Source organism: Mustela putorius, unplaced genomic scaffold, assembly GCF_011764305.1.
Source record: "Mustela putorius furo isolate JIRA1106 unplaced genomic scaffold, ASM1176430v1.1 tig00003834_pilon_pilon_pilon, whole genome shotgun sequence".
Classification (NCBI taxonomy): domain Eukaryota; kingdom Metazoa; phylum Chordata; class Mammalia; order Carnivora; family Mustelidae; genus Mustela; species Mustela putorius.
In genome coordinates, this window is record NW_025421987.1 from 93808708 (window position 1) to 93819335 (window position 10628).

Genomic DNA, 10628 nt, shown 5'->3' on the forward strand with positions numbered 1-10628 from the left:
AGGCCCTTTAATAGAAAAATGTGTTTCAGTTCTATATAATCCAAGAAACATTTCTTGAGCTCCTTCTTTGTACCAGGCACTGGGCTAAGAATCAAGATTCCAAGGTAGGTAAGACTCGGATCAGTTCCTCAAGACGTTCGCCATCGGGTGACATTGCTTACAGTGGAAATTCATGTAAAGTGTTAGTATGATGCTGGGTTCACAGCTGATAGATCTAGCTAGGCACCTCTCAAGGCTTGGGGGAATGACTTGAACATGCCACCAGCTTTGGTCATCAGTTTAATCTAACAGAAGTTCCTTCTGAGCCAGACCTGGGTGGGAGCTTGTGACAGCCACCATGGAGATGGAGAGATGTGTAAGTCGGGACCCCCGTCTTCCAGAGGCTCTCAACCGAGTTTCCTGATAAAAAGGAAAACTAGATGAGTAACTTTAATGATAACTCATTCTCTGCCTGCTAATTGGTTCTCTCCAAGAGAAACTAGACAGAGAGACTTTTGAAATGCTGTGGAAGAAAAATGTTATAAAAGCACAATAGGTTAAAACACGGGAATGACAAATTAGCCTTGTTAACCACTTAGTTAATGGCCTTCTTCAGCACATTGGGCTAAGAAGTCAGGAGCTTCTCTGTCACAGACATTTAACCCTCTGCAGAGAAAGAAGTTTTAGCAGCCATCAATGTGCAATTTAATGGGAAAGCAAAGTACTGGTACAATTAAATTCATCAAACCTTCTCTAGACAAGAGTTGAAGCAAGAGGTATCATTCAAGAAAATGTTACATCATGGCGGCTGTGCATGTGGCTCCTTCAGCCATTCCCTCCCCCTCCCCAACCATCTGGGCCTGGAAGGCTTCCTTGTATCTCACTTCTACAGGCCCCTGGGCTGTCTGGAGTCTGGAGCTGTTCTCTAGTGGGGTCGTGATCTTCCCAATTAGTCTGTGAAACCCTGACATTAGAGATCACTTCTCCTCTCCCCTCCCCCACCTCCCCACTCCTGTCTTGGGCCTTGTGTATGATATGGCAGAACATGGCCTGACAGGAGAAGGGGAAGCCTTCTATTTGAACCAGAAGACCTGGAGACCATGTCCAGTACAACCACTGACTAGTCATTGATCCTAGAAAAGTAACTTTCTCAGTCTAGACTTTAGTATCCCCATCTATAAAGTGAAGAGGATGGGCTATACATTTGTTGAGGCCAACCCCTTCATACTCTACAATCATGTGTTTTCTACTTCTCTCCACATACATACACACATACACACACACACACACACACACACACACACACCACTTCCCACCTCACTTTTCATTTCTTCTTCTTCTTTTTTTTTTAAGATTTTATTTATTCATTTGATGGACTGCCTGGGTGGCTCAGTCAGTAAAATGTCTGCCTTCAGCTCAGGTCGTGATCCCGGGGTCCTGGGATCAAGGCCTGTGTCGGGCTCCCTACTCAGGAAGCCTGCTTCTCCCTCTCTTCCCCTCTCAAGCTGTCTCACTATCCCTACCTCTCTCTCTCTCAAATGAATAATCTTTTTCTGAAAGATTTTATTTATTCATTTGAGAGAGAGCACGCATGCACACAAGCTTCATGGGGGGGAGGGGGGTGGTAAAGGGCGGAGGGAGAGGGAGAAGCAAACTCCCCACTGAGTAGGGAGCTGCCCACAGGGCTCCAGCCCAAGACCCTGAGCTCATGACATGACCCAAAGGCAGATGCTTAACAACTGAGCCACCCAGGCGCCCCCACTTTTCATTTCTTAAATAAGGCAAACATGCAACCTCGAATATACAAACCTCAAATTACTGCCATTAGGCCTCCCCAGATGACTGCTCTGTAGACTGGCATTTTATCCTAACAGCATCAACATGACATTGACCCCAACTCCCACCGAATCCAAAACATATGTGGCCCAATTCTTCACAGAACAGCTTCATGTACAACCCCCGTGTAGAACGGTGCGATTCTATACTAACCTGCCACGGCTGGGCCCGTTTCACAGAAGCAGGCTCTCCAGCCAGCCCTATCGGCACCTAGTAAATTGTCTCCACTCTCCAGAAGCCAGCCACCCCCTCCCTTAGGTACCACATGCACAGCTGCAGATGCGAGTGGGAGACAGGAAGGGAGCGGCTGAAGTTCAAGAAGAGCAAGGGGGAAGAGCCCAGAAAAGAGGAGGGCGAGGGGGAGGAGGGACTGCATTCCTGACACCGGTGAAAATCCGACAGCATTAATCTGCCCTCAGCTTCCAGCGCCTCACCACTCCTAGGAGGAGTTAGAGCCCCGGGTGAGTCCAGAGCCTCTGCCACAGCCCTGCCCTCTCCTGCTCTCTCCCCTTTTAGGTGGCCCTAAAAGGAATGTCCTTGCAATCTCTCTCCAGCTGTTTGATCTTTTTAAGCATCTCTCATTTGTGTGTGGCACATGCTCCAACCAAAAAATAGATCTTGGGCGTTCGCGATGGAAAAGGATATTAAATGGCAAAAGCCAGACTCGTGCCAAGGGTGTGGGCAGGCCCTGGATATCCCTGATGACCAGATGTCCTGGATTTGCTAGGATGGTCTTAATTTAAAACATTCTAGTCTCATGTCCCCAGAAGTGCCTTCACACTTGTCCAACCATGTGTCCCTATTTGGGGTTTGGAAAATATAGTTACCACGTGGAGGCTTGATATCCAAGTGTCAAACAGACCCAGTGTTGGCGTCGTGGGGGTGGACAGCGGACAGATATTAGAGCCAGATAGATCTTGGGGTCAAACAGCTCTGCCACTTGCTCTCTGTGCAACTCTAGGCAGCTGGTATTCTTCCTAAGCCTCAGTTTCTGCGTCTAGAAAATGATGGGTTTCCCTAGAAGTCAGAGCCATGGATTTTGACTTATCAGGAAAACCCGTCTCACAAACACTTAATGTCTTCCAGATGTTTCTGTCTGTCTTGTCATATTGTTTGGATTTTGGTCGGCTCCAGTGTGCTACTATTTAAAGCATGGACTGAAACATACAGTTCAGAGTGCCATCTCGAGCAGCTATGATAACGGCCACTGAAATAGCCCGACACATATACAACGCCCTTCTTTCTTCCCACCCTTCATTCCAGATCCTGCTCACTCCTCAAGATCAATTCAGATCCACTCCCCACAGCTGCCTGCCCCGGCCACGTGAGGGACTGCTACATCACTGCTACAGGGTCAGCAGCTTTTTGCCTCTGCTCTCTCCTCCCTCTGATCACCAGTCTCCAGACCAGCATGTGGACCCCGCCCTTGGACCCCTGTCCCTACCCGGTGCCCTGATGCCAAGGTGGACAATGGAAGGCGGGTCCTCTACTGGAGCCAGCCAGGCACATATCTGAGCCTGGGGTTCCACTGACCTACTGGTGACCTTAGTCTGGTCCTTGACCTTTCTCAGCCGCAGTGTCTTCATGTGAAAACGAGGGTGAGGTTTCCTAGAACGTTTCCCCGTGAGAAGCTTTTAAAGCCTCTTGTAACCGTTGTCTTTTCACACGTGTTTACTACTCCATACGCATACCTTCTCCAGCTCCTATTTCCAGGCATTCTGTGCACAAACTCAGCCTTCAAAACTCTCCATCATCCGGCCACACCCCCAAGCTTCTCAAACTTACTTTCCAGCTGGCACATGTCTGTGGTACCTGCCACGTTGGGCTCCTCACTGCTCACTCACCCCTGTCTTTGCACCTGTGCCCAAGCTCTTCCCTTCCCCAGGCATTCCTTCTGCTCGCCTATCCACTGCTACGAACTGAAGTGTGTCCCCCCAAAGTTCATATGTTGGCACCCTGACTCCCCCAATGTGAGGTGTGTTTAGAGATAGGCCCTTTCAGGAAGTAATTACGGTTACATGAGGTTATAACGGTACCACTCTAATCTGATGGCATTAGTGTCCTTACAAGAAAAGACATTTGAGAGCCATCTCCCTCTCCCTCTTTTTGCTCTCTGCCATCCCGGCCATACGAGGACACAGCGAGAAGGTAGCGGCTATAAGCCAAGAGGAGAGCTCCCACCAAAAAAACCAATGAACCATGACCTAGATCTGGGACTTCCTGGCCTCCAGAAGGAAGTGTGAGAAAAATCAGCCTCTGTTGTTTAAGCCACCCGTGTGTGGCATTTTTCGATGGCAGCCCCAGCTGACTAATAACACACACTGTCCCTGCTCTCTCCTCGCTCCCAGCCTTGTGTCACTTGTCACCTGCCCCTCATGTGCTATAGCACTAAATTAATGAAACTCTATCCTGAGTACTCTGTCATTTCCCCCTCTCAGTGCCCATTCTGTTCCTCCAATAAGGAATGTGAGGTCTGTGCCGCCCAAAGCCCAGCACAAAGCACTGCACACAGCAAAGGCTCAAGACATGCTTAGCTGGCAAAAGGTCACTGATGGAGGAGGAGCAGCGATCCTGAGGGGACAGAAGTCTTTTAGGCCATGGCATGCCTCCAGTGGCTCACACTTACCTCCCCCAGATGCGTTCTTCTCTATGTCCCATCTTGGCTTTGTCACCATGGCCCCAGGGAGGGCACTGGGAAGGGGCAAGCACACAGAGGATGGGTCACACTAATAACCAGGAATTTCCCCTAACCAGCAGTCTAGCTGCCAAAGAGACAGGTGTATCATAGCAAACAGCCATTGAAAGTACTTGTCATTTATGGACAAATTTTATATGCAAGCTGAGCCCAATTTCGTATATTCACCTGCTGTGTGCCAACCACTCACTCCACAAGTCCCTCCAGACCCAATGCCAGTTGAGGTTATCTCGATTTTATAAGTGAGAAAACTGAGACTTTAAGGAGGGTAAATATCTTGCCCAAGGTCGCACACCTGGTGAGTAACGTTGGAGCCAGTGGCAGACGCATTTGAAAAGCACTGATTTGCTAGTGCGTTCAGCTGACAGACAGAGCAGATATCATAAGCTGAACCCCCAAACTATTGTTTGGGCGCTACAGAGAGGAGGACAACATAGTCTATCCTTAAGAAATCTAGAAGGGAGAAGACGATCATGAGCTCTAAGCACTAGGAAGACCTTAGAAAGACCAGAGATCAAGTGTTTCTGGCATTCCGGGGAGGGGGTGCCCCCCGGCCTCAGAATGAAACACTGAAGGACAAGCAAAAGTGAAGTTCCCATCCAGCGTGGAGATGCAGTGGAGGGGCTCGCTAACCAGGATCACAGGCCTGTAGAACAGGGCACCCCGAGGCACACCAGCTGGGGTGGCAGGAGTAGGACCTCTGGCTGCAGGAGGCTGAGTTGAGGCTAAGCTGCTGGAGTCCCAGGATGCCTGGTTTACCCCCACCCCCCTCCACGTGTGCCTCCCTCTCAGCTCCTTCTAGTAGGGCTGGGAACTCAATGAGGGGCCTCAGGCCTCAGGCTGAGGAAAGTGATGCCTAGAAGGGGGTTGTCACAGTGTAGCAGAAGGAGCACTAGACTGGGCCTTTTTTTTTTTTTTTTTTTTTTTTAAGATTTAATATTTTGAAAGAGAGAGATAGCAAGAGACAGCATGAGTGGAAGGAGAGGGAGAAGTACATTCCCCGTGGAGCAAGAAGCCTGATGTAGGACTGGATCCCAGGACTCCCGGATCATGACCTGAGCCCAAGGCATTTAACCAACTGAGCCACCCACGAGCCCCTACACTGGGCTTTTAGAAGTCACTCTGGAGCTACCCAGCAGGCTGACCTTGGATAGGTTCCCCCAGCATGGTTGGGCTTAAAAGGCTTCAGTCTAGGGGATTTCTGAGGCCCACCTGATTCCCACTTAAACCAGGCACTTGGCTGGAGTTGTGGGTCTCTGAGAAAATGAAGGACCCCCAGATCCCCTTCCTGGCCCTGGAAGAAGCTGTTTTTGATGTGGGGGAAGTAGGCACAGTGGGGTTTCCTGCTCAGAGCTCTCAGGTCATTGGGCCCAACATCGGGGCGCCTGGTGAAGGACCAGAAAGATGCGCCCCTCAGACACCCGCGGTGGGGAGCATCTCCGCACCTCCCCTCCAGCCACAGGCCCCGCCCGCTCCCCAGGCCCTTCTCTGAGTAGGGTCTGCGCCTAGAGGGCTTCTCCATCCCCCGCGGGTAGACGGGTGGAGCCGACGGAGACTAGATCGTCCTCGGCTCCCCTCCAGGGAAAGGCCCTTCCAGGGCCCCGAGGCGATCGGGGGAAATGCGCCCAGCCTGGGCGGCGGGCGGCTCCTGTTTCCCCGCTGGCCGGGCGGGCGCGGGGCAGCTGCTGGGAGGTGAGCAGAGCAGCGTTTTCCCACAGTCTGGGGCGGTGACACATGGCGCTCACACATTCCACAGCCGCCGCCGCGCCAGGCCTGGCCGCGAGTCAAGGCAGCGCGGAGCTGCCGCCCGCAGGTTCTGACTCCCGCCCCGCCGCTCCGCCTTCTCCAGGCCGGCCGGCGTCTGGACCTACCCGCGCGGGCACTGCGCAAGTCGGGCGGCCGTGGCAAATCTTGATGCTGAAGGTCCGCGGGACAGCGACCCGAAGAAAAGAAGGCTAAAGGGAGCTCCTCCCAGCATGCACAGAGCCGACTCCCACTTTCTCAGGCCATCCTCTGGAAACGACAAGACTGGCACCCTGGTGTCAGCCCCAGCGGGTCTGGGCGGGGTTTGTACCGGACTCAGGGAGGGGAGGCTAGCTGCAGGCCGCAGTGTTCTTATCTCCAGATTGGGTGGGAACTGGCATGTGGGGTGGGGGACACTCTCCATCATGTCTGTCGTTTAGCCCTGAGTCTGTATGGTGGGGGCAGCCAATCCCGCCGGAGAATCCCCTCCCACAATTCCCTGTTTGGGAAAGGACAGTGGAAGTGTTGATGAGCCCACTCCAGGGGACCATTTGACAGATGCAAAAACAGACAAGTGGAAAACGCCTCAAAAGTGGGTCCTCAGGGTGCCTGGGTGGCTCAGTGGGTTAAGCCGCTGCCTTCCGCTCGGGTCATGATCTCGGGGTCCTGGGATCGAGTCCCGCATCACATGGGGCTCTCTGCTCAGCGGGGAACCTGCTTCCTCCTCTCTCTCTCTCTGCCTGCCTCTCTGCCTACTTGTGATCTCTCTCTGTCAAATAAATAAATAAAATCTTTAAAAAAAAAAAAAGTGGGTCCTCAGAATCTGGGGTGGACATCCGTTTCTTTGGAATGGTGGGCATTTCTGTATTTTGCTTCACCTGGGTTTCTGCATGGACTTCCCAGGATCCCTCTAACTCTATCAGCTCCAGAACTGGATCTAACTGCCTAGGTCAGATATGCCCTGGAGCTGGAGATCCCGGGGAGCTTTCTGGCTCCCAGAAGGCCACAAAGCAAGGAAGCCTCCAGGCATTCTCCAGGGGGGCTGTCCAAACCCTCCAGGACAGGAACTGTTCTGGAAACTTCACTATTTCCAGAGCTGTCTTACGCACATTGCCTTTAATTCCAACAACAACCCCCGTGAGACCTGTGCTGTTATTACCCCTGGTTTATACCTAAAAAACGAGGATTTAAGAGCTGAAGTCACTTGCCCGAGGTCACGTAGCTACAAATGAGCTTGACCCCAGGTTTGTCTAACTACCAGCCCAGTGCTCTGTTAACTGGGTCTTGAAGTTTAGATGCAGGTCAGATTGGATTCCATGCACATTGCACAGGCCCGTTTCCCCCCCACCTCCCCATGCCACACACAAGAATGCAGCGCTGCCCAACTTTGACCTTTTCCCAGCAGAATCACAGTGGATCCTCAGTGAGTCCTTACTGAGGATTCTCAATGGCTCTTGCTTTGATAGAACCTGGTAGAGTTTTTCAAACTCGCGTTTGTTCTGTAACATAAACTATCCCCATATGTATTCTTGACCATTACCACGCAACCGAAAGGAAAAGAAGTCAACCATGAAGACTCACAAGGTCCTGAGCTCATTCAAGTTAATTCACGTAATCGGTTAGCATTCCCTGTGGGTCTGCTGTGGGCCAGCACATGGAGATGAGCGAGGAGGATGGGAATGCACAAATAAGAATGCAATCCAGAAGACCCACGATCCCCACTTGGGACTCCCAATCAGCGAAGTCAGAAAGACCCATAAAGAGACAGTTACATCTTAGCATCATCAAAGTGGTATGGATTAAGTGGGGTACAGTGTTCAGAAATGCTGCTAGTTCTTCAGAAAGGGCACCCTATTTATGATAGACAACACATGAGTGGTTCCCCAGACAGAGGCAACGGGGAAGGCCACTTCAGGCAGAGGGCGTGCCACAGGATAGCTCAGAGAGGACACAGGAAAATATGAGCCACAAAGAAAACACACTGATAAACTGTATAATATCAAAATTGTCAATGTGTGCTCGTAAAAAATTACACCGCGAAGAAAATAAACAGGCAGACCACAGACCAGGAGAAAATGTTCTCAAAACGTAAATCTGACAATGGGCTTACATGCAGAATATAAAAGGAATGCCTGCCACTCCATAATAAAAAGAAAACCCAATTTTTTTTTAAATGACCAAAGGTTAAACAGACCATTATGAAAGATACACAGATGACTGTAGTAAACACATGTGAAAGCCCTCAGCAGCAGCAGTCACCAGGAAAATTCAAACTAAAAATACAGTGAGATCCCCCCCCACCCCCCACACACACCTACCAGAAGGGCTTAGAGGAAAAACTGACAACAGCAGATGTTGGAGAGGATGTGGAGCAATTGGAACCCTCCTACATCACTGATAGAAACAACCAATGGTACAGCCACTTGGGAAAAGTTTCTTAAAAAGTTAAACATACATCCACCCAGTGGTATAGGGGTAAGCGTTTAATGCTTCTGGGCTCCCCAGAAGAAAAGCAAGCCCAATCCGTGCCATTTGCTAACCTCCCTGGTAGGAACACTCCCATGAGGGCCAATTTCGAGCTGCCAACATGACTCGAGTGAAAGCTGTGTTGGGAAGAAATGAGCCCTTGCTAGCCAGCCCCAGTCCCATCCAGCGCACCATCACAGACACCCTGTGACCCATGAGTTCTGCTCGCAGGTATGCACCTAATTTTCATAGATGAAAATCTATGTCTCCAAAAAGTCTCATACATGAATGGTCGTGGCAGCTTTTTTCATTATAGGCCCAAACTGAAATTACCCAAAGACGCTCATTTTCAGAGAACAAATAAAACAGGCCGTACTATATTCATACAATGAATACTACGGATGGGTGAAATTGATCTCCCGAAACATGCAACTGCGCAGATGAATCTTGAAAATACAGCGTTGTGTAGAAGAAGGCAGACCTGAGAAGAACACCCTGTATGATTGCATTTATATGAAACTCTAGGCTAGTCAAATCTGAGCAATGCCCCCAGAAATCAGGTTAGCATGGCTGGGGGAGGCAGGGATGAACTGGCAAGGGCCCCAAGCCAGCTAAAGTTCCAGACCTTGACATGCATGGGTCAAAACAGAACACTTAAGATCTGAGCATTGCACTGTTTGTTGATTCTAAGAAGAGGAAAAGGCACCCCAGCGAAAAAGGCTGGATTTCCTCCACTTGAACGCCCAAGGTACCTCAGGGGGCAGAGGACCACAGGCCAGCAAGGGGGCCCCCAGAAGCAGATGGTTCAGCACAGAGGCCTCAGGGAGTAAACTGTGTTTCTCTTGTTTTCTTTTAGCAAAACCAACAAAGCATTATTTGCTTTTGCCTCCCACTGCGGTTACTAGGTCCCCCAGCCACAGGGCAGAGGAGTATGTGCTGGGCAGTCGTGGGGCTCTGAGGTCGCAGGCCTAGTCATCCCCACCCACTGGCTTGTCTCTCCTCCATCCCCCACTCTCCTTCCCCCAGTTTTGAAGAATCCATTCAGGGAACTTGAATGCCACTTCACCGTCCAGTTGTCTCCACTCCTTTTTATTTTCCTCTAACCTCTAACACTCCCTACCTCCTTCCAGAACCTTCCATCTCTCTTCCACTTACACCCAGATAGGGAGATCTATGCTAATTATTTGATAGCCCAGGGCAGTCAGGAAGCTCTATCTCCAAGAGTTCTACAATAACTGAAGCACAGAAATTGCTGAGGAACTTGTGTGTGAAGTTTAGAACATCGTCCTGCCAGTGCTTCACTTGCTGTGTGATCTTGGGAAGATTACTCAGACTCTCTGGTCTCCAGTTTCTTATTCGCAAGGTAGGGGAATCAATTCCTACCTCAGTGGGTTCCAGCGATAAAATGAGATAATTTGTGAAAAAGTCAGCATCTTTGAGAGACTTAAAGTTTAATGTCTTTTTCTTTTTTCGTATTTCACTGTAACTAATCCTTACCATAAACATTTTAATGATACTATTGGAAAGAGATCGCACAACTCTCCAGAGTCACGCACCTAAGGAGACGCAGACAGGATTCTAGCCCAAGTGTCTGCTTGTCTTCCGGTCCTCGGCACCCAGGGAGCAACTGTCCAGCTCAGGGTGCAGCAGTGGACTCCACCCACTGGACCTTCCATTTCTGCAGTTCCAGAAAAAGAGCCTAAGAGGGGCAGGTGCAGGAAGGTAGAAAGGCTCTTGTCTCACACAAAAACAGTACAATTCCTTTCACACCCTCTTACCTCCCACTCCTTAATGAGTCTCTTAGAAACATAGAGTCTCCTTGACTTTTCAAAGTCGTATAAAGAGTTACTTGTAGGACTCTTAGAGACCGAATGTGAGGCACTTGTAAAGCTTCACACAATGCATGAAG

At 50.2% G+C, this 10628-nt stretch overlaps 1 long non-coding RNA gene across 1 annotated transcript; it reads right to left on the minus strand.

Annotated features, from left to right (window-relative positions):
* Window positions 1-266: 266 nt before the first annotated feature.
* Window positions 267-6846, minus strand: LOC101690618. The gene is made up of 3 exons (XR_198943.3): window positions 6382-6846; window positions 4442-4506; window positions 267-399 (listed from the first exon to the last, which is right to left on the minus strand). It is a non-coding gene; the product is annotated as an uncharacterized LOC101690618 (long non-coding RNA).
* Window positions 6847-10628: the final 3782 nt, after the last annotated feature.